Here is a 27,924-nt window from a genome sequence, read left to right on the forward strand (position 1 = left end):
GATTGGACACCAGGTGGCAGTGGAAACATATGCTGATGCCTACAGTAGAGTGTGAGAGGCAGAAAGAAAGAGAGTGCAAAGGGAAGAGGCTGCTTCCTGCAGAATCCACAGAACTTCAAAGGAAAGAAACCGCATGTTTGCTTGGCATGGACTGATTGAAAACAATTAGGCTTTTCATGTAGACTTCAGCCTGATCATTGGAGAATTCTCGGGTGGAGCCACATCCACTGACCTGCATCAGCACCACTGACTTCGAATCAGTGGAATGTCATCTGCTCAGCACTATGGCTGCTGAGACAGGGAGATTGCTAATGAGATGCAGAGGCTGCAGGGTAGGTGCTGCTTACGCTTTCTCTTAAAGGTGACCTCGCCACTGTGTAGGATGACACAGCATATACATATACTGAAGATGTCAATTTCTTTAAAGGCTAAAATGACTTCTGAATGGATTCTAACTTGGATTGGGATGTCTTGTTGCATGTTTTGTTTGATGAGTGCACCTATGATTCCGCTACTGTTATTTGTCTGCCAGCGAGTTGTGAGAAGTGTGATGCTATTGCCGGATTTTCACAGCTGCATGCAAAGTTTACTCTTAGTTTCCAATTGATGCGTTGTGGTGCTTATGACATCTCCTGCTGCAAAGTCCGGCCTTGGGGAGACTTTCTGTCCTGGAACTTGAGGAGAGTTTTTTGTGTTTATTTGGATACACTTTCAATCAAATTTTTCAGAAGTTTAAATAGTTTTCAAATATAGAGGCTCTTTAGATTTAGCACTGAAAGTTGGTGCATTAGAGCGTCTTTATTCAGTTTCTTGTTGACCTGGATTGTAGTGCTTGTGTGCCCTTTGTGTGGACCACTTTTAAGATTGAATCAAAGGTAGAGAAAGAGAGAGTCAATGAATGGAGAAATGAGATTAGGATGAGGAATTGTCTAGAGAGAAACAGCAGGAATAAAAAAAGAGAGAGTTTAGGGGTAGAAGAGCTGACTGTGGCGGTGTGTAGTTCATTCTTTAATAAATAAGTAAAGCACAGTGATTATGAAATGCACTTTTTCATTGAGTAATGGTTGAACTAAAAAAAAAATCACTTCCTTACTCTTATGTTGTTCCAAATCTCTACAATTTAATTTTTTTGTGTGGAACACTCACACACTAAGTCGGATCTTTTCAATTAATCATTTGATTTGGTTCACACAACTGGATGATTCATTCAGACTAAATATATAGTTTACAGCGATTACATTTTTAAAATCTAATTAATTACATGATGTGGTGATTAATTAATCTAATTAATTGCACATCAAAATTTTGAGAAATTACTCTGAAAAAGATAATTTAAAGTCATTGTTTCGCAAAGCATCAAAAGAGATTACAAAGAGTAGGTTCAGCAAGAAATAGAGTAGGTTCAGAAAAAAAAAAAAAGATCGGCCGATCGTGATCGGAGCACCACTAGATAAAATGTATACTACTCTTTTGGACCATGTGAGTAAATGATGACAGAATTGTCATTTTTGTTTGGTTGAACTATAACTTTAATCATTTATTTTCTTAATTTTATTATTATTACTATGAAAATATTAAATTATTTATTTAATGAAATGATACTTTACATAATAAACTAAAACTGCCAGTAGGTGGTGGTAAATGTCTTAATGATTAAGTCATCGAGTCATGTATTCATTAGTTTGATTCATTCAAATAGCTGATTCATTCAGGAGTAAAGTAAATGGTTCTTTATGAATGGTTCATTGAATCATTAGGACTGATTCGACTTGTTCGAGCGGATCATCACCATCAGACCAAGTGGTGTTTGACATCAAAGAACAGCAAAAGCTTAGAGAGCAGACGAGTCCAAAAATGTTTTTGTCATTTATGTTTAAGTTAATGTTAAGGAATTTAATTTAAAATAATATTTATATATTTTATTATTTGTTTCAAATAATTTTTTGTTTGTTTTTAACAACAGAGTTGTCAGTGATCTTGTTATAGCATTTTTCAAGTTAACAGCTCAGAAGTTGTTGTTTTTTCTCTCTTTTTTTGTTCCTCAGAAGAAAAGTATATGATGGTGAGGAAATTTCTGAATTCAAATTTTAAGTGAACTGTCCCTTTAAGAACTTTCTGTTCCAGAGATGCAGGGCTCTGAGAGATAAACTATTGCATTATATATCATGTTTGACAACTTATTATTACAACATAATATGGTGGTCTTCATTTTCATATTCAATGTAAAAAGACAAGAAATTGTTGTACTCACTATCAATATCATGATGTTCATCTTCTGTTTAAACTGTTGCACAGGCACATGCTATGCTATGTTCTGTAGGTCACCCTAGAAACCAGAAGTAGAGCACTGTGTTGAGTGTCCAGCTAGATTAATGGTGTGTAAAGATGCTTGAGGGGGGAATGATCATGCTAACTATGTTATTCATTATGCCATTACTTTCTTACACCTCATTGGTTGCAAAATTAAGGCAGAACAGAAAACACAGCTGAAAGACATGCTTATGTGTATGTGTTCATGCCTAGTATGAAACAGCAGTGACGAAGCCTTCACATCATAATTCTGATTTAAGAGAAAAAAAGTCACCTCTTTAAAGTAGCTGTATTCTGTATTTTAAAGAATAGCCAATTATATTGCTATCATATTGGAATACTGCAGGCTCTAAAGTAAGACATCAGCTACTCTGGGTAAGACAAAAACTGTCAGTCAGGGAAAAAAGTGAACAAAAAGTGAGTTCAGTGCTTGACTCTATATGTGAAGATTAGGTAGACATAGAAGAGTAATCCCTGTTTGTTTGAATATGATGATTTTTTTTTTTGTCAAACTGGAATCAAATCTAATGTATAGCAATCCTTTTTTGTTGTCTTTAGTTTTGTGCATAAATGTAACATTCAACATTCATTTTGCACTTGAGTTGAGATCTCTCTCTCCTTCTGAGTGAGCAGATTAGAGTTGCTAATGGGACCAGTTTGATCCCTTGCTTTGATCATATTAGATTACCATTTCTGTGTGTGCAAGTGTGATACCTTGTATCCAAATAGTGGTAGGTTATTAAAATAACAGCAGTTAGTGGCACCATACGGCAGAAAATGGCAAGTCTGTTTTGAAGCCCTCCCAGGGTAAAAATCTTTCCATATGCTGGGGAATTTTGCTGTTTATTGTCTCTTTTTATTCAGACAAAAACGCCTCTTCTATGCATACGTCTTATATTTCATATGTTTTTCAGTGGTGGTCCATGTAGGCGGACATAAGATCACTTCTCCATCTACAGTCTGGTGGGCTGAAATGAGCCACACAAACATCTGTGGGAATGGGTCACACACTCCTGTTTTTGCTTTTTTCCCTCTATGACTGATGTGTGCAGTGATGGGGAGGTTTTGGAACTGTAGTAAATACTTTCTGTCTGTCTGTCAGCCTAATTGTTCTTTTATGTCTGTTGTTAAACTTATCAGGTAATTTAGTTCAAACTAGTTTGCAGAACTGATCTGAAATATTTGTTCACGTATATGATTGCTCCAATTCTTGATATAATCACTGACTCAAAGATCTGGTCTCTGATCTTATTTGTCACGCAAAGCTAGTGTATTACTTGTGGTGACTTAGAATATAGTTCAATCTAAAAATAGTTCAGTGGCAATGTAAATATCACAATAATAAATAATTACCTTAATTAAATCAGAATATTATTTGTGTTGGACGTACCAAAATAAATGCCCAAAACCCAATAGTTCATGTCTGAAATTGTGATGAAATTATAAAAGACTATTTTAATTGCATGTTGCTTAGTGTTACAAGCAATATTTGTTTTTGTTTTTTATTAGAGATGGCCTCTTTGTTAGTTATGTTAGAACTTATAGGTGAACTTCACTTCTAAAAGACTGCATTCTCCACATGCACAGAGAAAAACATAAAGAGGCACATGGAAGTCATCTCATGTGCTCCAGCTCTCTCTAAGTCTACTCACACCACTTCTGGCACAGTGCCACAGAGAAATGGAGCAGGACAGAAAGAGAGAGAGAGAAATGGGTCAGTTCTGGCACTCTGCCACAATGGCTGTGTAATGATGTGCCAGATATGGCAGAAACCAGCCCATTCTCTACTGACCAACACAAGCACAGACAGTCACCTTGAACATTGTGGAGCTGTGAGCTCCTGTGCATGCACTCTTACACTATCAGTGTCTCCCTCATCTCTGTCTCTCCCTGTTCCACCACATAGACTCAGCATTCGATTTCAGTTCAGAGCTGCACAAAGACATAATACAATAGAGGTGCAAACACAAAACAAGGTGCTGTAGGTCAGCAAAGAACAAAACAGATACTGTGTGCAATAAAATTAAAGGGATAGTTCACCCCAAAATATTTTTTTTGTCATGATTTACTCACCCTCATATCATTCCAAACTCTTTCCAGACACTTTGTTCTGTCAAACATAAAATGAGAAATCCTGAGGAATGTGCCAGTCGCCATTTTTCATGCAATTGATCATTTTGGGAGACCCATGTATGAACCACAAGTTTGTATAGCCACAGGCATCAGACACACTAACCCAGCATCTGTTTGTACTCTAACCTCTGCAGATCTTTAGTCCAGAATAGCTCTTAGCCTTCACACAACCTTTTTTTAGTGACTAAAAATACCATGTTTATAATGAATGCCTTTCTAAAATGCGGTCTTTTTTCTTTCTCATGTGGATTGTTCTTTAGCCTGAAGGGGCTCCTAGAGTGTCATAACCAAAACTAATGTTGTACAGTATTCCTGAGCCCATGTTGTGATTTCCATTACAGTAGCATTCCTGTATGTGATGCAGTGCCGTCTAAGGGCCCACAGATCATGGAAATCAGTTGTACAGTATTAAAAAATGTAATACTTGTTTTGGGGATTTGTATTCTTTTGTTTCAACGGGGTGATGATGGTGTTTTTGCTCAATGCAGTACCCAGAGTTTAGTTCAGGACCATGGACAGAGACTAGTCACGTCAACAGCAAAGCATTGCTGGCTGTGCTCCTACATAAATATGTACAATGAATATATACTCATATATATGAATCATTAAAAAGTCAAATCTTCTGTCAACAAAAAACATGCTAAAATATATAAATAAATGTAGCAGACCACACATCTTTACTGCAACTCTGTCTTTGTCTAATAAACACCCTCTTACTAAATACATAAAATAAATACATGCATGCATATACCTTTCAGAGAGAGATTTTCATTAAAGATTTTGCAGGACAGATTCCAGGTTTGGGAAGTGAAGATAACTGTAGACTGATAGCATGTGACAGGAGTCATTTGATATTAATGACTTCAATCATTAAAAACCCTTTTGGGAGGAGATGAATAAAGAAGAAAATTATACACATGATTAATGAAACTATCATACTTTTAATAATGATAATTTCCCCAGGCTTTTCTTTTTCTCTTATCTTTATTTCCAAATCCTGCAACAATGGAGTGGGGTTTGTATTTGCTGTTCTATAAAATATTTATTTCATTCATCTCAAGCCAAAATACAACCTGTATTTCATTATAAAATATTAATTTCATATATACTACAAAACCCAGCCATACAGCTTGTTTGTTTATAGCACAATGTGACATAAAAGGCCCCATTGCATCTCAATAATACATCCATCAGTGGAGGGCTGTTTGTTTTGTTTGACTGATCTATGAGTTTTATAAAGCCTCTGGGAGTGGTAAATCAGATCGAGCAGTGTTTTCGGGCAAAGTTAATCAGCTCAGGCCAGCGGCTTTTCCTAAATCGTAGAATCCAATCCATTTAGTGGGAGGGGAGAGAGAGAATTCAGTTGATCTTAGGGAATTTCAGTGCCGAGCATGTCCTTCCCGGTTCGGTTTTTAAAGAGTGTGTGTGCCGGTAGGCTATGTGACTCTCAACACACACACACACACACACACCACTCCCCCTTCCGTCATACACTCAGATCTGTGATAACATCACACATTCCCATACAAACAATTGGCTAGAGGAACAAGGGGAATGGTTCCTACAGAGAGAGTAAAGACAGAGGGATGTTGAGACCGGTGCTGCACACATGCACACCACTTCTTTCAATTAAGTTAGAAGAACATGGAAGGTTTTACATTTTGATTACTTATGTTGTATGGCGAGAAGAAAGTAGGGGACCTGAAAAAAAAGATGGACATCCACATATTTTTGTGCTTCTGTGAAGTGACAAAAAAATATAAACACATTCACTTAGAAATGGCAAGAAAAATGTCACAGTTAATTACAAAGAACAAGCTAACAACACACTGAATTAAATGTGACATTTTGAACTAGAAAGACATACTCCAATAAACTTTGTTTATTATTATTTTTTTTTTTTTACAGTATACATGTGTGAATGTTGTGTTGTTGATTTTTGGCAAGGAAAGGGTCAGCTGTAGGGGAGCTCAGCAGGTTCTTGGATGTGCTGTGGATTATTTCTGACTGTGCAAGAGAGACAGTCAAGTGTTCATTAATCATGGTGGTTATTTTAGAAATGTAATTAGGCATTTAAAAAAGAAAAGAAAAGAAAGCTGGTTATGTTTATAGGTGCAATAGGGTTTTTGTGAGTGTATGTGTCAAATGTGCATACAGTGAGTTTGCACCCGTGTTTCCTGCTCAAAGTCACCTTGTCCTCATGATGTTGGGCCAGGCACACACACTCTCTTTCTCTCTCTATCTCTCTCTCTCTCTTACACACACACACACACACACACACACAGTAATACACACCAATTTGCATCTGCAAATCTTTTCTGTTGCCATCAATCATATTCTTCTTCTCATCAATATTTGATTGCTTTAGCTCTGAAACAGAATTGATCAAACTATTAATTCACAAAATACAAGATTTTTAGCACAAATAACTGTGGCACATGTGGCATTATGCATGAGCCTGGTCCCCTTTTTACACACACACACACACACACACAGACGGTGTGTTTCACAGTGACCAGCTTCAGTGTAATCCATCAGACAGTGCTTTCATTAAAACGTCAGTTGTCATCTCTTGCTTATATAACTGTTAGAAGAAAAAGGATATTGCTGTCACCTTGCAGTTCAAAATCAGTGCTGGATCTGCTTTCATTGCTTGCTGGATACAGTAGGGAATACTGTTATTCTTATTATTAGGTGACCTTGTAAAAATTGTGTACAAGTTTAACAATCTCCTCAGATAAATGGTTTACTCTGTTGTGTCTATTCTTTTAAAAAAATTACAAAACTAATTTCTGTGCTTCTTAATTGTTAAAAATGTTTAATTAAATGTCACAGCAACCCCCAAATTCAGTGTTTTCCTGTTTTGATAAGTGCTAATATGCATAACCAATATGCATAACCCATGATCAAATTCAGGGGACTCCAAAAACCATCAGACATTATGAATGTATTATTATTATTATTTATTTAATTGTCTAAAATTTGTTTTAAATTTAAAATATGTAAAATGATGACATTTTAAATCTTATGTGTTGCTCACACAAGAATGAAAAAGTTTATGTTTATTAAGAGTATAAGTAAGGTTATTATAGAGAAACAGACAAATGGTGTTATTCATCAGAGCACGCTATTAAAGAACACACAACTAAATATTTATAAAAGTGTAAATATAAGTCAAAAATATTAGTCAAAATGATAATTGTGTATTTCTTAAGAAATTATACCTGTATTTTGGTCAATTATGTACAGTAGCTAACCGACATCTATTGTCATTTTTGATGGGTCATGTGGTGTCTCCTGTTTTGTTTAAGATTTAAGATCAGTTTCATTACTTAGGATTCTGATGTGTTTTGTCTTTCCTTTAGATGAGCAGAAAGCTGTGCAGAAGCGAACTTTCACAAAATGGATCAACTCCCATCTAGCAAAGGTGAGCCCGAGTCACGTGTGAGATTTCTGAATCAACATTCATATGTGAGAGAAAAAAAGCACCTGAAGGTTGTTATAACCATTTCTTTCCACAGTGCAGAATTAATCTGTCACAAGACTGGTAGCACCAGTCCAGGTCCAACATGAACATACACTTATACACAGACAACTATGCAACTGTACAACATTACGTAATGAAAAAGATGCTGTGTCACAGTCTTGTGCAATATTGCACGCACAATAGAACTGCTTTTTAAATGATTATTTATTTGTTTTTTGTCATCAGCATTTTGCCACAAGTGCTGTCGATTGAGCTTAGCTTTAAAATATTAGAATTTCTATTATTACAATAGGGACATTATTAAAAGCTTGCCCCGATAACAGGTGCTTGTATAAATTTGCATTAAAAAAAAAAACAGGACACAAGCATTTAACCCCATCATATGCATGTAAGAATAACTTGATGGCTTATTGATTTATGTGTAAAGAGTGACTGGTCAAGCCATTTTTTTAATTAGCCACCACTCCAGATAATTCCAGTGTGATCACCAAGAGTTGACTTGGTTAATCTTCTGTGACGAGCAGCAGGATATTCATTTGAAATATCAATCTGTGGGGAATGTGTCTTGATGTGGCATTTTGTATTAGGTTGCACATCAGCGCCTCTCCAGTGTTAAATGTTAACCACAGAAGATGTGATGTTAATAGACTCTCTAGCAGTTATTTATTTATCTGTTTGCTCATTACCATCTGTCATGGACATATTGGACCTGTCAGTTGTTGTCAGTGAGATTCACAGCATCAATGTGCTTCAAGATGACAGTGTTATGAATTGGTTTATGAAATGAATATTTCTTTGACAGGATTCCTCAAGTTTAGTGTTTCCACTTCTCTTTAAACAGCTACTGCATGGATAGATGCTTTCTGATGGATAAACGCTGTGGTTTATAAAACACATTATGAGCGGATTCTGTAAAGGCATAACTTTGTTTAGCTTTATTTTTTATGTTGTAGAGTTATTTTAGTATTATTTGTTTCGGATTTACAGAAATGTTTTATATATATGCGCTACCATTCAAAAGTTTGGGGTCAGTAAATGTTTTTATTTCTTTAAAATAACAAAAATAAATTATACTTTTATTCAGCAAGGACGTGTAAAATTGATAAAAAGTGACAGTAAAGTCTTGTATTGTTTTTATTTTTAATAAATGCTGTTCTTTTTAACTTTTTATTAATCAAACAAAAAGTATCACAGGTTCCAAAAAAATATTAAGCAGCAAAATCTGTTTCTAACATTGATAATAAATCACTATGTTTCTGAAGGATCATGTGACAATGAAGACTGGAGTAAAGATGCTGAAAGTTCATCTTTGGTCACAGCAATAAATTATATATTAAAAGTATATTAAAATAGAACACTGTTATTTTAAATTGTAATAATATTTCACAATATTTCTTTTTTTATGTATTTTTGATCAAATAAATCCAGCCTTGATCAAATAAATCCAGCATAAGAGATTTCTTTAAAAAGTAATAAAAATCTTAATAATCCCAAATATTTGAATGGTATATATATATCTGTGTGTGTGTGTGTGTGTGTGTATGTGTATATGTGTATATATGTATATATAAAACAAAAACTAATAAAATGGCATATATATATTTTTTATAATAGTAAACAAATAATTGTATAATATATTTTATGTAGCTGTATTTTTAGCAATTTCATTAGGTTTCAAATACTTCAACTTATGGATGGAAATTTTATTTATAATTGTTAGTTTGGTTTCATTTAAATTGAGATGAATTCGTGGATACAATTTTTTTTTAATAACACTGCTGTCTCATGGTGTGATAGTTTATTAAAGGCAAAATGATAAAAGAAAAATGTAAGATCAAGATGAAGATTTAACTTTCAGTGGACTGCACTGAAAAGAGATGAAGAAGAAAATCCACCCTGCCGTTTATATTACCTTGGACCTACAATCCTATTGTATGAAAGAGATGTGACATGATCCTATTGCTTGAATATACCTTTTTTCATGAAATGAGTGTGCAGGAATGACAGAAATGGAGATTGTCTTATTAAAATTGCAAATAGAGAACTATTTCAACTGGTTCTACAACTGTCAGAATCAATTACATTCATTGTATCTTGTAAATCCAAATCATTTACTCAATAGCTGAACACCACCATGCCATCCCTGGTACCCGCTGTTCCCAATGCTGTGCTCTTGCCCTTTAACCTCATCTTACTGCTGAATGATGTTGCCTTGGTGACAGCACTCTCAAGTGTTTGAGGGAGAAGTTTGAGAATGCATGTGCGAGACAGGAGGAAATGTGACTTATATTGTTGACAGGATGATTTTTAACAAAGCCTGATAGACTGAGGAAAAACTGTTGGTGCATTCTGGTCAAAATGTCTTTCTCTATCCCTCCACCAAATTGCTAATGCAAATCATCTGCAGTGATTTTCCAGCTCCATAATTCATAGCCCAAAGATGTCGGATTAATTCTTAGCATGTGTAATATAACAGAGAATGAGAATTACACACGGTTTCTTTTGCTCCTCTCTCCCTTTATAGAAGTATCGATAGAGTATTAGAAGATGCACCCATAGGTCCATGATAGATAATGAAATGTAATTAGGTACAGTGAACAGTGAACTGAGTAAATTAGGTCCCTTAGTTCCACGTTTCACTAGTGGGTGATGGAGATGTGCCCTTCGTATGTTGACAGAACTTAAATGCAGACTGGAAGGTTTTCATACTGTCATTTGCAGATTTTTCCATATTCAGTGAAGCATTAACCTTTGAACATGTTCCTGCACTGGCTGTATCTCCTCATATGTAGGAATATCTGCTTATTATTACCATCGTCTATGTTGGTTAAATGGATCAGTAGTGGTATTTAAAAATTAAAGGTGACACTTTACAAGATAATATCATAAAATACAATTTATAAAGGTAATAATTTATCCAAAATGAAAATCCTTTCATTAATTTTCACTTTCATTTTCAAACCATTTAGATTTTTTGGAACTAGTGGAAAACAAGAAGAAAATGATTGGATAGTCAGATCTTTTTAATAATTCAGCTGATCCAGTTCAGTTCTGAATGAATCATATATGAATCAGACTCTGGAACTCACTGAAGTTTTATGGAGGGGAAGATTGTTGGTGAATAATTTGTTTTGTTACTCATCTGAAGCTGAGATATGACCTTTGTAGACTTGGACTATAGCATGTTTAAATTTATTATAAAGGTGTATGTATGGGCCACTTTTTATAATAAATGTACGCTTTCTGTGTCTTTTTTAAAGCTTGAAACCTCTTAAAAGCTTGTGTTTTTTTACAGTGTAATTGTATGGACAAGGGCGTCCAGTAAATTTTTTTTGTATTTATTTTATGTTCCACATGCAAAATCAACTCAAGTGATTAGGAATTTTAGGGTGAACTGTTTTTCAACTCTTGTTCCCTGTGCACATCTTAAAATTTTAAAATTGAAAATATGCAAACTTCAAAAAAAAAAAAAAAATGCTTGACTTCTCAGTTTTAAACAAAGATCTTGGTTCTATCCAATAATCAATTCCTACAGAATTTGATCAGTTTTACGTTAAAAGATTTATTCAAAATCCTCATACTCCAAACCATTCATTAAAAGATACCATCATGGGATGCAAAGTGCCTCAGGTCTCTTTACTCATGCATGTGCTTGCAAATTTGAAGAACATCAGAGAGGCAGGACTGAAGCACTAATCTGCCTAAGAGCTTCAACTTGATTAGCCACTAGAGACCGAGAAAGAGAGAGAGGTGTATGTGTGTGTATGTGTGTGTGTGTGTGTGTGTGTGCTGTGCTAATTTTGACAAATCCACTCAGAGTGGGTTGGGGCTTAATTATGGCATGCTCAATATTGTGGATGAGCTGATTTCTCATGTATTTGACAGATAGCATTGGTGATCAGCACACAGCAGCCACACACACGCACCCTGCTGCCTGCACCTGCTTTATCACTAGACATATATCAACGCCCCATCAGGTTTCTCTCTGAATTATGAAATTCAGTAATCAGTGCCCACAGATTTACAAACTGTACCCTCATTTTAACAATCAGTGCTCACAGATTTGTAAGCATTACCTCAATTTTGTCATTTGTGCCCACAGGTTTATAAACTGCACCCACTGCTTTCTAGAAAGGTCACTGAGTTAAGGAATCTGTGTGGTTCAGAAATCTTCTCCTTAGGTGCCCTAGAAGATCTCTGTACTTTCATAAAAATGACGTTATTTTTAATGTCATTAAAAAAATAATATTGCCTAAATTATGCTTTTGGGAATGCAGAGATGTGCTAGAGGGTCCACTGAAGGTTTGGGCGAAAAAGAAACACAATTATAAATTGTATTTTTAATTCCAGAGATATTTTTTTGATGATATTGCATATAAAAACTATTTAGTGGACAAACTGCAGTTGAACAGTAAGCCATGACCTACTCTCAACCTTAATTGAACTCGTCTCTGCCCCAGTGTCTCTCTCATCTCTGACTGATATTGAAAACAGTTCGAGTGGCCCTCGGGCATTTGTATGTTCACATGAACTTTGATTGTGTTTTCACAGAACATGCAGCTACCGTAACTAAACACAGTTACTCCACTGAATAAATCAGCAGCGCCTGCCTTGACAATCTATTTCCATCATTAATAACCAGACACAGACAATTAGTTTGTTAAAGCCTGCTGGTTGTGCCTTTGTGGTTTTTTCCTCTTATTTTTCATTAGTTGCATAATTACTCAAAGTGCCTCTTTTTAATGTAATATCCTATAAGGTGATTTTATCCAATTAGCTTTTAAATTATTTAACACTTCCCCTTTCTGGCTGTAATTAAGGCCATCCCACTGTTGTTTCTCTTGACATTCATGTTCGCTTTCACTCTTAAACTACTTTCTTTCTCTCTCTATTTTGCTGTTATTTTGAAATATATATGCCCACCCCCTCTACATCTCTCTCTCTCTCTCTCTCTCTCTCTCTCTCTCAAACACACACACACACACACACACACACACTCAGCCTTTTTAGATGCTTCTCAATCTCATTCACTGGGTTTAATCAAAAAAGCTCATTCAAACTCACGTCACAACATCTATCTATCATTCTATCTGTCTATAATTCTGTAGTTCTGTCTATCATTGTATCTACTGTATCTGTTTTTCTATCTAGCATTCTGTTGCTTCATGTAACATTCTTTCGTTCTATCTATTGTTCTATCTTTCATTCGGTTGTTCTGTCTTTTCTTTCAGTCATTCTATCGCTCTATCTTTGTCTTTGTCATTCTAATTATCTTTCTGTTTATTGTTCTGTATTGTTCTATCTTCTATCATTCTATTGATCTTTCATTCTATCATTCTTTCGTTCAATCTCCCGTTCTGTCTGTAATTCTAGCTATATCTCTCATTCAATTGTTTCATTCTATCTTTCATTCTTTCTATCGTTTTGTCCTTCTATCTGTCGTTCTATCTGTCTGTCTTGCATAGATGTCTAAACAGTTTGAAGTAAAATGGATTGTTTTCCCTCCTCAGTGCAATCCTCCTTTAGTGGTCGCTGATCTCGTTGAAGATGTTAAAGATGGAGTGATGCTGCTAGCTCTTCTTGAAGTCCTGTCTGGTCACAAACTGGTAAGCTAAATGTACTTTAGGTTGTTTTGGTATTTGATTTTTCCTTTGTTATTTTAAGTTACTTAACAGCTGTACAGGTAACATTTACTGTATCAAGCATCATTGATCCCAGTTAGACTTCAATTTCTGTAATATACAGATGAATACGCTCACTCTCAGTGAACAATCCCATAAGGCTAGTGGTGCCTCAGGTCTTTGCAGTACTGTAACAATCAATATACCTAGTGGCACATGGCACAAAATTTTTTTTTTTTTACTTTTCACTCTTGCAATCTATTTGGTGTCATCTTTGTATTCTCCGTCTCTCTGTAACATGTATAACTAGCCTGCTTGTCTGCTTTCTTGCTGTTTCTTTCTTCCCATATCTTGCTGGTTATTAACATGTTCCTCTGTTTATCACTGTTTTCCTTTTGTCTGCTGTGCTATCTTCTCCCATCTGACAGCCATGCGAACAGGGCCGCAAGCTGAGGAGGATCCACTGGAGGGTAAGGCTATCCATTCCCAGAGTGCTTTGCTCAGGTGTACAGCTCCAGGTCATAACCACTCAGTCTGACCTACACAACCTCTTCCTGCTCAGCTCTGATACTGCTCTCTTGCTTTACAGCACTGTCTCACAAGAGACAAAGGAAAACCCTGTTCTTCATTTCTTTTTTAATTCTCATTCTGAACAAGAAATAGTTTCATTCAAATCATCAGTAAATTAAGGATTTATTGATTAATTAGAACTTGCTGCATGGCTCAGAATAGATTTATGAGGTGATGTTGACACATCAGGCTGAAATCATTCTCCTTATTGAGGTTTAGCCCTGAGTCAGCTTATTTTAAATCTGTCTCTGGTGCCTCACATGTGGAGATGAGCTTACCTCATAGATTATTCTGTCTGTCTGTGGCTGCCAAAGCTGAACAAATAATGGACCAAATAATGTACAGTCAGTAGGTACATGTATTCATACTGAAAATATTCGGTAGTGGTCTTTCGGTTCGGTACATATGTGTGCCAAACAAATACAGCATAATTTTAACCACTGCATGACCGGAACATTAAATAATGTTACCAATATTGGTAACTTCCAGTTTTATATGTTGTTAGTTACTTAACGTTTTTTGTTTCAAGTAAGTGGATGTTATGACTGTGTGTGTATACTTTTGCATGAATTTTTCAACTTAATCTATGTGTGTTTATAACAATGGGTGCCTGTGTGCAGTATACACCTGGTCTGTCACTGAAGGGTTTTAGGTTATCTCAGAGCTGAGGTTTCTTATCACCTGTCCTTCAGATGATGGGACACACTTTTGGTAACAGCGTGTAATGACCTCTATTCTTCTATCTCTGTCTTTCACCCCTTTGCTTCGTCACCCTTTCAGTCGGCCTACAGAGGATCTCCAGTTAGTGTGTGACCTTTCTTTAGTCTATAATGTCTATGATTGACATTATCACTTTCTGAAACAGGATCTCTCCAAATATAACCGTGAATTAAGAATGGACTTGTCATAGCTATATAAGCATCCTAAAAATAAAAATCCTGAATGACTTGCTGTCGTTCAAGGAATACAAAAAGAGCTGCTCTCTTTAATGAAAGTGGATCATGATCAGTGTTATATTAGTATAATTTAAATACTATTTTAGCATTTATTAATATTTGAATGAGCTTTACAGTTTTCATTTGAATGTAAATTAATAAATGATAACATTTTTTCATTTTTGTTCATTTATTTTTACTTAACAGATTAAACTAGTAAACATCAACACAACAGATGTGGTAGACGGCAGACCTTTGATTGTGCTGGGGTTAATATGGACCATCATCTTATATTTCCAGGTAAAAATAGTAGAGAGGAAATATTTTAAATCCCATAAATATTTCATTTTTCCACAATAATAGCTTTACGCTTCTATAATTTCTCTAAATCATAAAGTAGTTACAAATAGTAAAATTTTTATCACTTGTTGTTCAGATAGAGGAGCTCACCAGTCATCTACCAGCCGTACAACCACAGCGTAGCAGCAATTCATCAGTAGAAAGCTCCAACAGCACTGAGACCAGCAGCCCACCTGTCAAACGTAAGCCCCGCCTTTCTTTTCAGGGCGGGGCCAAGAGAGCCCTGCTCAAATGGGTCCAGACCACAGCAACAAAGTAAGAACTTTTTTGTTAATACATGCCTGTGCAAGGTCCCGAATCTATATATTGTTCTTTGTCCTTGTAGTCCCGTTTCCCTAACTAAAGCATATGACTGCATTCTTCCTGGGGTTTTAACATAATGTACATACTTACACATGTGTTTACACGAGATTGGGTCTGGATGTGAAGGACTTTGGCCCCAGCTGGCGCACAAGGATGGTTTTTCACGCTGTCATCTTTGCTTTGCGACCCCATCTTGTTAATATGGAACGTGTTTGGAGGAGACCCAACAGGTATAACCTAGAAGATGCCTTCTCATTGGCTGAGAGAGAACTGGGTGTCCCGCAATTGCTTGACCCTGAAGGTGATACCAATCATAAAGAAAAACAGAATTATTTTTTTTTTTTACTTAAAAGAGAAAATACAGTGTTTAGGGTGTTGGTCCAATTCATAACTAGAGATTTTTTTAGAGAGTCTGTTTTTGATGTAAATTCATAGTAACAGACAGACACAGTTTTTTTTTTCTATGCTGTGTATTTTCAAATTGTGTTGCACGAGGCTCTAATTGCCAAATTCTTAAATTCTAATAAGCAGTATGACTCTCACAGAGGAAATTAATTTTTAATGGAGGGGTTAAGTCTTCGACCTCCTAGATGACATCTGAGCTTCCTCATGCTTCCCACAGGAGTCTGACAAATGAATTTTGACATTTAAATGATAAGTGACCCATTAGCCACGGTAAAGCTGACAGAACAGATTGTGAATGGTAAGTCAGCGTTAAGGAACATTGTCAGCCATGGCTCTTTTGTAAAGGTAACCATCAGTGAAGCCTTTGTCAGACTATAAACTTCCCAGTGTCCCAGTGTAGTGGAGTTTGAGACCAAACATTTAAAGCAAATAAAGATAAAAAATTCTGCACTTTTTCTTGGTATAGCATCATCAAAAGTTGTGATTACCACTTGGTGCAATTTTCAAAATAAACCAAAAAACAAATTGTGCATACTATTAGAGTTGTTCCGATTCCGATACTAGTATCGGAAATATCTCCGATACCACAACAAATTCTGGCATCGGCATCGGCGAGTACATGAACCCATATACCGATCCGATACCATTTTCTTAAAAAATACCTAGTTATGACCGCAAGCTTTGCCTAACCGCTGCACGGTTCTTCTTCGCTGCTCAAAATGCATTGAAAACACAGGAAGTTGTGCTGTGTTGCCACAAGCAACCCCTGTTTAGAGCAGCGAAGAAGAAATGAAAACGCGTTAGCAGCCCTGATCTATATATGACTGGATCACTCATCACATTCTAAACTGCCAAAAGACAGTGAAGCCGCTTCTATATTATAGATCAGTGGTTAGCAGTATGTCTCTGTAGTACCGGTAGTTACAGACTCTCAAGTATATTCAGTACCGGCAGCTGCGTTCAGTCGCTTCAGTCAAAGCGCAGGGCTCCAGACAGTAGCCGAATATATACTAGTGTCTGTGAATATTAAACTGCAAAATACTATTTAAATATTACTCCCGCAAAATCTACATCTCTGTGGGTGACTGGCACAGATGCGCGAGAGCTCGCTGTTTTGTAGTCTCTGCTGTGTGTCATGAGGACACGAACGCATAAACCGTCACTTCATGAGAATTTACCGTTTCATTTGAGAATACTGTCATATCATAAACACAGACACTCAAAGATCTTCATGGCAGCCCATTAAAATAAATGTTTGGTTTACATGAGTAAATTGACAATATATAAAGCTACTGTTGTAGCCTACAGTAATAATAATACGTCTCTATAATAATAATAATTATGCCTAGATGGTTGCTTGTTTTTTACTTGTTTTGTTGTAAAGAGATTATCTGATTAATAGATCTTTTTTTATATTCCTAGACTTATTTGTTGCAGTTTTTTTATACAGTTATATTGTAAAACTTAAATACCTTTTTTAGTTTGCGGTGTTAGATTTTTGGCTGCATTTGAAGTTCTTTTTTGCATATGAAAATAAATAATACTGTCAAATTCATGTTAGATAATAAAAATACTGTAATAAATACAGTAGTTCACCATGTATTTGTTCATGTTTTATTGAGGGATCTGTCTGAAGCACACCATAAAAAGAATTCTAGCAATTTACACAGGGCTAGTAGTATATACAGCTGTATATACAGATACACACCCAGGTATCGGATCAGTACTCGGTATCGGCCGATACCCTGAGCCCAGGTATCGGAATCGGTATCGGGAAGAGAAAAAGGGTATCGGAACATCTCTACATACTATCATTGAAATTTGAGTAGGTCATTTCATGGTGTGTTAAAACGAAATGATACTGCATGAATGCACAAAACAGGAGACTAGAGGCAAAGCTAAAAGGAAATGACGGTGACTGAAAAAAATCAATCAAATCAAATTCGCAACAGAACAATGACCCACAAAAATGTAGACAAAAGAGGATGACAAACCATATTTTTGAGAAGAAAGGAAGCTTTTGAATAGGGTTCGTTATTACGGGCCTCATTTGAAACACAGGGTGTTCATTGCAAAACCTATATTTTATTTACATTAAATTGTAATCTTCCTTAATGTGATTTAGATGTGGATGTGGATAAGCCAGATGAGAAGTCCATCATGACATATGTGGCACAGTTTCTGAAGCATCACCCAGACATCCAAGAGACAGAGATTGGAGATCAAGAGGAGGTGCTATAAATATTTCTCATCCTACAACCAGACTTTAACCAGCTCTCCATTCACTGTATGTCTCATGGTTTGATACCTAGACTCTTTACTCTGTTTTTTAAACGACCATTATTAACATTCTTATTTGTTGATTCACTTCTCTCTACTAACCATTTTCTTACACCGTATTTCTCTCTTTATACTCCTCCCTCTGTTTTGTCCACTAATGTCTTGTTGTTTACATGCATCCCTTTTCTGTCTCAAGTTTTATCTTGCTTCTCGAGCCATTGAGGAAAAGAGGTGTGTTTGCATGTAAAAACCACATTATGCCTGCTTTGACTGCTCGGCCACAATTTCAACCTGCTGCTGCTGCTGCTGTGCTATGTAGTTTAAAATCTTTTTAGTAGTATATTGCCTTCCTTTTCATCATGAGCAGCACGGATGCTGTGTGGATCAGGTTTAATAATCTTGGGCATTGTACGCCTTTGATATGCCCATTATAATTTCACTCCCTATTACTATTATATTTGCATTACAACTGGGGCATTGGGTGACATTTACATGACAATAACGATCTTTGGCTTTGCGCTGAGACCGATAGCCTGATGATTAGCATCAATAGCAGTCTTTGAAGAATAATAATAGTTCATAACCAAGTTGAAGCGCTAAACTGATTCTGTCACCACCTGGTCCTTTTGTGGAAACCATTAGTTCCCTCATGCCACCGTCTGCGCGTTTTTCAAAGTCAATGCAATTTGAAGCATTTTCACCTCTTTGTTATACATTTAAACGAAAATTGTATTTTTTTAATATTGTAGGTTTTAATATTCCAGAGCATTGAATGCCTGTGATGGTATTCCTTTTTTCTGGGAGGTGTGGAGGAGAACACGCGCCAGACATTGGCAAGGTCATGATATAATCATTTGGATGACCCAAAGGCATTGCCTCGTGGAGGAGGCCAAAATGTCTACTGAGCTCCAGAAGAATAGGCTTAATTTCATTAGAATTAGCTGAACAGTGCTCTCACTTTCTTGTTCTTTTTCCTAATTCACAATAGGGAGGGTAAATGTGTGTAAAATGATTAGTATCTCCCCGCAGAGCTGATTTCTTGCTCCCCCGTGGAGAGGTTTGGGGCAGATCCACACAATGGAGAAGAATTCTGCAAACAGCAGGAGCACAAAGTCTGCGGTGGATTTATAAATGTGGCATTAGTGATGCATGTTCGAACTGCAAACTTGAATTGAGTTTGGGGTTTAAAGTGCATTAAATTACTTTTGTTAAGGGAATGATGAGTGTAGAGCTCCCCAAGCGCCTTAAATCTGTGCAAATGTTTGCTTTTTGTCTTGTTTCTACAATCTTAACTAAGTCAGAACTCATGTTTTTCTCACAGAGGGAGCAGTGTAAGACACTGAGGGAGCTGAAAGTGTGGGCAGATCAGTTGGAGAGAGAGAGATTGTGCTCAAGATCAGAGGAAGTCCTGTTACGCAGTACCAGGTGAGCTCAGGGTGTCAGTCAGAGCCTGTAGGGCTGGAAGTGTTATTTAGACAACATATGATATCAATTGGATGCCTGAGTAAAACTTATTGAGTGGTCAAATGGCCACTGTTAATAGCAATATCCAAGAAAGCAGAAATACTGATATGCAGTAGGGTTCAAAAATCTAGACTTTTAGTAAAAATGCTTCTATTTTTTATTTTTAATGTCATTGTCACGGTTTTCGCTGCCGGAAGGAACACGGAACCGAGGATAAACGAAATAAGGTTTTATTATCCAACATAGGAGTTATCCAAACATGGATCACAGAGGAAGACACTCGTAAGTGAGTGAGTTAGTAGCAGGTTGGTAACAAGTTGCAAGTTGATAACAAGTAGACCCGACAAAACAGAACTGAAAGGACAAGGCTTATGTACAGAGGATAATGGGGAAACACAGGTGGATGGAATAACTAAATTAACAGGAAACATGGAACACGTGAGGAAGATAATAGACACACCTGGGAACTAATCAAACCAAACACGGAAGACAGAAACTGGGTCACAGGGGCAAAGACACACTAAATGAGACCAGGTATGTGACAGTACTCCCCCCTCCCGGTAGGTGCGTCCTCGCACCGTAGAAACAACCGAGGGAGGCGTGGGTGGGAACTTGGGAGGAGGTACCAGTGGAGGACAGACTCCCAGGAGGGGGCCAGCAGAAGGGGACCACGGAAGGAGGAGCCAGGGAGGAGACGACGGAGGGAGGAGCCAGGGAGGAGACAGGAGCAGGAGGAGCCAGATGGTCCACCAGAGACCAGCCAGGACGGAGACCCAAGGTGGAGTCGACGGCGGGAGGAGCCATGGTGAAGGAGGGGTCGACGACACCAGGGGGCCGACAGGCGGAGACTGCACCTGTGGGTGAGGAGCCCAAGATGGAGCAGCACAGCCGCATAGCCAGGGGGACGTCGAGGATCCGGAGGGCCTGGGTGGAGCAGAAGGCTCAGGCGACCAAGGCGGAGGCAGGGTCCTGGCAGACCGCTGTGGAGCCGGAGCGACCGAGGATGGAGGTGGAACCGGAGGGAAGGAGGAGCCTGACAGAGCCGGAGGGATGGAGTGACGAGGTGGAACCAGAGGAGTGGAGTCCCGAGGCGGCGGATGGTCGACGACTGACCAAGGTGGAGCCGGAGGGACGAGGGAGCCCGGTGGAGCAGGTGGGATGACAGGCCACGGTGGAGACGAGGGAGCTAAGAGCCAAGGCGGAGCCGCTGGGTCCAAGGACCGAGGAGGAGTCCAGGGCTCGGAGGCTGGAGGCGGAGACAGGGCCTTAACGCGCCAAGGCAGAGCTGGAGACTGGCAGTCCAGTGGCGAACCATCGCGCCCCGATGGCGCGGACTGAGGGTGAGCTGCGGGACTGACTGGCACCAGCAGGGATGGCGAGGAACTGGCTGGTCTAGGAGGAGGACAGAGAGGAAGGACGGGAGGAAGGACAGGAGGATCAGGGCTGGACGGAACCAGCGAAAGTGGAGTAGAGGGACCAGCAGGTTTGGGAGGAGGTGGGAGAGGGAGGGAATACAGGAGACACAGAAGGTTCAGGGCTTGGCGGAACCAGCAGAGACACAGAAGATTCAGGGCTGGGCGGAACCAGCAGAGACACAGAAGATTCAGGGCTGGGCGGAACCAGCAGAGACACAGAAGATTCAGGGCTGGGCGGAACCAGCGGAGACACAGAAGATTCAGAGCTGGGCGGAACCAGCGGAGAAACAGAAGATTCATGTCTGGATGGAACCCGCGGAAATGGAGCAGAGGAAATGACTGGAGGAGGTAGGAGTGGGAGACTGAGAGGGTATACAGGGGAATCAGGGCTGGACGGAACCAGCGGGGAAACAGGAAAATTAGGGATTACCTCCATAGACCAGTCCATCAGATCCAGAACTTGCTTCATAAGACTTTCAGAGACTGCATATTGCTCACCCTCAGTCGCAGGAGTGTGGGCAGGGCTTTCCTCCACGCCCTCGATCTCCACGAGGACTCCCACGATGCACGGTGTTGCCGGCTCACACACCTGGTCAGTCGCGCTCTCGAGATCCTGTTCCCTGTCAGTGGATGGCTCGGGCTCTGCGGCTGCGGTGGGCTCTGGCTCCGTGCGGCGTGATGGTGGCTGGCTGGTCTCTGGGTCGGGAGTGGGGCTGGCGAGGTCCTCTATGGGGCAGACGGTGAAAGATGAGCCATTTCTCGCCAGGGTCCACTCAACGAATGCGGCAAAATCCTCCCGAGGACCATCTTCGGACGACAACGCTCTGCACTTGGAGTTCAGGCTGGCGTTGTAGAAAGCGCAGAGCGCGTCGTCCGGGTAGCTGGTGGCATTAGCTAACACAAGGAACCATCTGGTGTGGTCCTCGAGAGAGCGTCCTTCCTGCTCCAGCATGAGGAGGAGGAATCCGGGGCTAGAGAGGGGATCCATAAACACTAGAAACAAAAAAGACTGTGAAAACACAAAAACAAAACGGAGGGAAAAACACGCAGTTTTCTACTTTCTTTTAGGTCGGGTCTTCTGTCACGGTTTTCGCTGCCGGAAGGAACACGGAACCGAGGATAAACGAAATAAGGTTTTATTATCCAACATAGGAGTTATCCAAACATGGATCACAGAGGAAGACACTCGTGAGTGAGTGAGTGAGTGAGTGAGTTAGTAGCAGGTTGGTAACAAGTTGATAACAAGTAGACCCGACAAAACAGAACTGAAAGGACAAGGCTTATGTACAGAGGATAATGGGGAAACACAGGTGGATGGAATAACTAAATTAACAGGGACATGGAACACGTGAGGAAGATAATAGACACACCTGGGAACTAATCAAACCAAACACGGAAGACAGAAACTGGGTCATAGGGGCAAAGACACACTAAATGAGACCAGGTATGTGACAGTCATTTAATACAACTGTTTTCATTATAAATCATGTTATAAATAGCTGGAAGTTGACTAACATGAAATTCAGATTTTCTTACAAATTACTTTTTCTTGCAAAGAAGAAATGACTCTTATGAACCGAATCAGACTCATTCAGTCAGCAAATAGTTTAGAGCCATTACTGTATTTACAAATAAATCCCTCACTAAATGCTAATACTTTTTTGGTTATGTCTGAACTTATTTTGAACTTAACTGCTTTTGAATAACCATCTATATCAAGCTATGCTGTACCTTATTAGCTAAAAAGCTAGAGAAATAAAATCAGCATATTAGAATGATTTCTGAAGGATCATGTGACACTCAAGATTAGAGTAATGGCTGCTTGAATTCAGCTTTGCAGTCAAAGGAATAATAATATTTTTTTTTCAGATAGAAAACAATTGTTAAATTGTGATATAATTTTACAATATTGCTGTTTTACTTGTTTGAAAAAGATGAAAACATTTTGTTGACCCCAAACTTTTAACCAGTAGTATATGTTGTCAGTCATGATTTGAGATTCTAAATTTTCACTGTGGTCTCAGATTTTGGACACAGCTGTGTGTATACTCATCATAATTCATATGACAATGTGTTATAAAAATGGAAAATGTGAAACATATCCCAGACAAAACACTGGTTGCTTAAAACTCAGCACACTCCAACATACGCATACAGATGATGCTAATATACATTACAGCTGAGAGCTGTCATTGCTCTCATAATCATGGGCACTACACACTAGTGAGCGGGGTCTGTTGCTTTCTGTAGCGCCCACAGACATGTTTTATATTCAGAAGAACCAGAGCTCTAGCAGGGACCGCACTGCTAGAGAGAAAGTGGAAAATTGGAGTCCATTATTGCATGAATACATGAATGTGCAATTTGGCTGATTAAAATATTTTCAGCTTTTGGCATGTCTCTCTTTTTCTCTCTTGCTTTGTCATTTTTTGGACAGGCTGTGTTATCTTGCTGTCTTTTTCATTTTAGCATTACATTGGACATTATTTGAATATTCAGATAGTCAGGAATTCAATTCCTTGTAGTTCTCTCTTTCTTTCATTCAATCTCTCTCTCTTTCTCTCAGACATTCAAGCATTATCGTGTTCAGTTTGAGGTGCAGAAAAGACAAGTGGAAACATGCATTCAGTCCAGTCAGAAGGATGGCAAGCTGACTGCAGATCAGGCTCTGGTCAAACAGGCCTGGGAGAGACTGTCTGCAAGGGTCAGTTACACCATAGATTTTTATTATATATGAAGCTAATTGTTGTTCATAGACTGGCCCTTATCCCAGTCCATTCACTTTATTTATGAATCAATGAATAAGTTTTACCTTTGAGGATATTCACCGTTTTTTTTAAATACAATTTATTATTTGTATTTTTCTTGCTGCAGCTTTTGGATTGGCATCTACAGCTGGATAGTGGTTTGCCTCATCCTCTGGGTGAAGTCGGAGTGTGGTTACATCAGACAGAGAAGATCCTTCGACAGGAGCTAGTCCCTCAGCAAGCTCATGATGAGCACGCCACAGCAATTCACAAAAAGCGACTACATGACCAGGTAAAATAGGATGAGGAAGTCTGCATTTGTTTGGATTAATGTGTAAAGTGTAATGGAGAATGAATGAATGAGAATCCATTACTGAGTATTACCAAAACTACCAAAACCTTCACATTCTTACTTTAACATGAATCCTGAGTTTTGACATGGCAGACATGGCAGAGAGGTAAACATCATAACAGATAACCTCAAAAATATATAGAGATATTATATTATATTATATTATATTACATTACATTACATTACATTACATTATATTATATTATATTATATTATATTATATTATATTATATTATATTATATTATATACCTGTTTTTATTTAACTACTTTCAGATTAAATTACATAGAAGCCCATTATCACATTCAGTAGATCCTGGGATATGTTAAAGATGCTTATTTCTTTAATCTTTGACTCAGCAGTTAAATGATCTGATATTTACTTTTGTTTATTCTCTGCTTCTCTAGGCTTTTGTGGAGAGGCAGCAGTTCTTTGAGAAGTATGAATCCAGCCACCAGGCTCTTATAAACGCTGCCGAGCTCTACATTAAAACAGACAGCTCAGGTATGCTTCATATGCTAAATAATTATGTGTTTTCTATACATGTACTTTATGCCTGTGGTTATGCTAAATTGTAGTTTGGTAACAGCACTACAACTTTTTAGCAATGATTTTGCAGATTTATCCTTGTTCCACTTCTTTTTCTCATGACTTAATGAGAATCATCAAATATAGCAAAATATGTTTTTCGGAATTTTAGAAGAAAGCACACAGGGAAGCCCACACAAGATTTGTATCCCGGGCCTCATGAATTTTAGCAGTAGTGGAGCCTTGGGGGAATCAAAAAATATATATTTATAATGTAAAAATCAGATAAAGGCACAGTTTTTTAGAGATAATGCTTCACATTTCACCAACTCAGTGTCGAGGGCAGACTGGAAGCAGCTCACCTTGTGGTGTTAGCACAGTGGATAAGACACATGCCTTTGGCGTGAGAGAGCCGGGTTCGAATCCACTGTGAGACACCAATGTGTCCCTGAGCAAGACATTTAACCCCTTAGTTGCTCCAGAGGCGTGTGACCTCTGACATATATAGCAATTGTAAGTCGATTTGGATAAAAGCGTCAGCTAAATGAATAAATGTAAATGTTTCACAGTTTAATCCTTGTGGACTCAGTAGTCAATCAGTCTGCGCCTGTAGCATCTTCCTGCTGTCTCTCTCTCTCTCTGTTTCATTCTTGCTGTTTTTTCTTTTGGTTTTTCTTTTTCGTTCTACGCTCATGTCCCTCTCCTCGGGCCACTGGTAAATGAGGTTTTCCCAGGCACAGAGCTCAAAAGGGAATTCCAGTCTATTATTGCAGATACTATATTCTGATTGGGTTTCTCTGGGCAATAGACTGCCAACATGTTGCTTTGTTCATGCCTAAGGCAATCTCAAAATAGAGGTGGTCTTTGTGTTATATATCTGAAATGTGATTGGAAGATCACAAAATACATATCCCAGAAGCCAATCACATCTTATCCGTGTGATTTAGTGCAATGGTTCTCAACTGGTGGATCGCAACACAAAACTGAGTCATGGGTCTGTCCTAAAAGCATTTAAGATGTTATATCCTGTTATAATATAGAAATAAATCAAATATTATATAAAGATAAGTTTAATATTATTTCAGATTTAAACTTAAATAATCTAATTAAAATGAGAAATGTTGCTTTTGCACCTAAGTAAAATAACAATTTGAAGTTGAAGCATTAAAATAAAGATAAATAAAAATGTAAATGATAATTCACTTTTAAAAGGTAAGGATAAAATCTTGTTGTTGATGCCAAGGAGTATTTATTAGTGCTTTCTTGAATCTGCTTTTAAATGTGCATGTTTTAATGTTTTAGTTGAGGGAGTTGTGAAGCTCTTTCTGCGAGAGGTGTCTGATCAGTGGAGGAGTTTTTGGGTGGAGGTGCGAAGCGTAAGGTCTATGCTGGAGCAAGTGCAGTGTAACTGGCTGAGGTACAACAGTTGAGTGGCCTCATTGCAGGCCTGGCTGGAGGACGCTCAGGGGGCTCTCAGACAACCCGAGAACACCAAACGGGTGAGACATCCACATACTGTAGATGCAGGCAAGTCTATGAAAATAACTAGTAGGGTTGTTTTATAATGCATTCATATTCTCTCTTGTTCTGCTAGGAGTTTTTTCGTAATCTTACGCACTGGATGGACCAGCACACTGCTATGAATGATGCAGGAAACTTTCTGATCGAGACTTGTGATGAAATGGTGACATTTGATATAAAGCATCAGCTCCTGCTTCTTAATGGAAGATGGAGGGAACTATTTCTGAAGGTCAAACAGGTAAACAAGCTTGTGCAAATCTTAAAGACAAGAAATTTGTCAGGTTAAAGAGAGGGTTCAGCCTAAAATCGAAATACTTTAAATTTATTCCTTTGTTTCTTTCTTCAGTGTCAGAACTACTATAAAAGGTTAATTTTGTGTCAGAGGAAAGAAAGACATGTGGAGTAAATTTGTTTTAAAGTTAACTCTTCTTTTAATTCTCGAGTCTGTTTTGCTCTCTCCAAAGTATACTCGTCTTCCTGAGACTCATAAGGTGAGGATGCACCAGGATGTCAGCTTAGACATACAAGAGATTCTGGACACTTCCATTACCAAACTTTCCTCACCACTTCAGGTGTCATTATTGGATGTTTAAGCCTTTATGCAGGATGTTGAGGTTTCAAAATTCAATTTATTTGGAGTGTATTGTTATACTGTTTATGACATTTTTTGCTCTGATGATATATTGCATGGTTAAACTCTTTTACTGTTTTCTCAGGATGTTCCTGTTGCAGTGGCCAGTGAATGGAACATAGAGGCTGTAGAGCAGTTGAAGGAGGAGGTGATCCAGACACAGGAGAACAGGAGAATACTGATTGCAGAGAATGTAACAGAGGCCAAACAGCTGCTCCTTATTCACCTGGTAGAGTTCCTTTTGTTGACACACATAATGCAATAGACACAATGAATCTGCTCATCAATTGTATTTGCTAATCTGATTGCTGTGAATCATGCATGATAGTCCAAGGGAGGAATCTGAGAATCATTTATTTTATTTTTATGTTCCCTTTCCTTTTCCTTTCTCACTCTTGTATGTCATACCCTTTCATGGTGTGTGTACATGGTAAAATATGAAAACCCAGCAAAAAAAAAGAGACAGATCTCCATTCTCAAAGTAATTTCTGTAAAGAAGACCGGGCAGCTCAGGAGAAACACCTGCAGGTAACGCTTTCAATCAAAAAGTGATATTTACACATAGGCCATATTAACGTTTGTTTTAAATTAGCACTAGGTGCCAGATTAACACCAATAACTTGGAGGTATCTGTAAGTGTTCTCTAATTTTGATCAGAGATCTTTTTCAAATATCTGAGTTTTTATACTGCACTTCAGAATACAGTTAATTTATGAAATGTGCTTAAAACTGCCCTTTTACTCCTGATTTAGGAAATTTTGGAAATTGGAAGTTGTTGTCTAATTTTGATCTTCAATGTCTTTACCAAATATTATTATTATTAAATTGTAACTATCAATTATAATTTTATATTACATATAATT

At 38.1% G+C, this 27,924-nt stretch overlaps 2 pseudogenes; both read left to right on the plus strand.

Moving 5' to 3' along the window:
• LOC113045515 (nesprin-1-like) lies at positions 1 to 15,898 on the plus strand (annotated as a pseudogene).
• On the plus strand, positions 15,562 to 27,407 carry LOC113046316 (nesprin-1-like; annotated as a pseudogene).
• Positions 27,408 to 27,924: the final 517 nt, after the last annotated feature.

The sequence above is a fragment of the Carassius auratus genome, chromosome 27, assembly GCF_003368295.1.
Source record: "Carassius auratus strain Wakin chromosome 27, ASM336829v1, whole genome shotgun sequence".
NCBI classification, from domain to species: domain Eukaryota; kingdom Metazoa; phylum Chordata; class Actinopteri; order Cypriniformes; family Cyprinidae; genus Carassius; species Carassius auratus.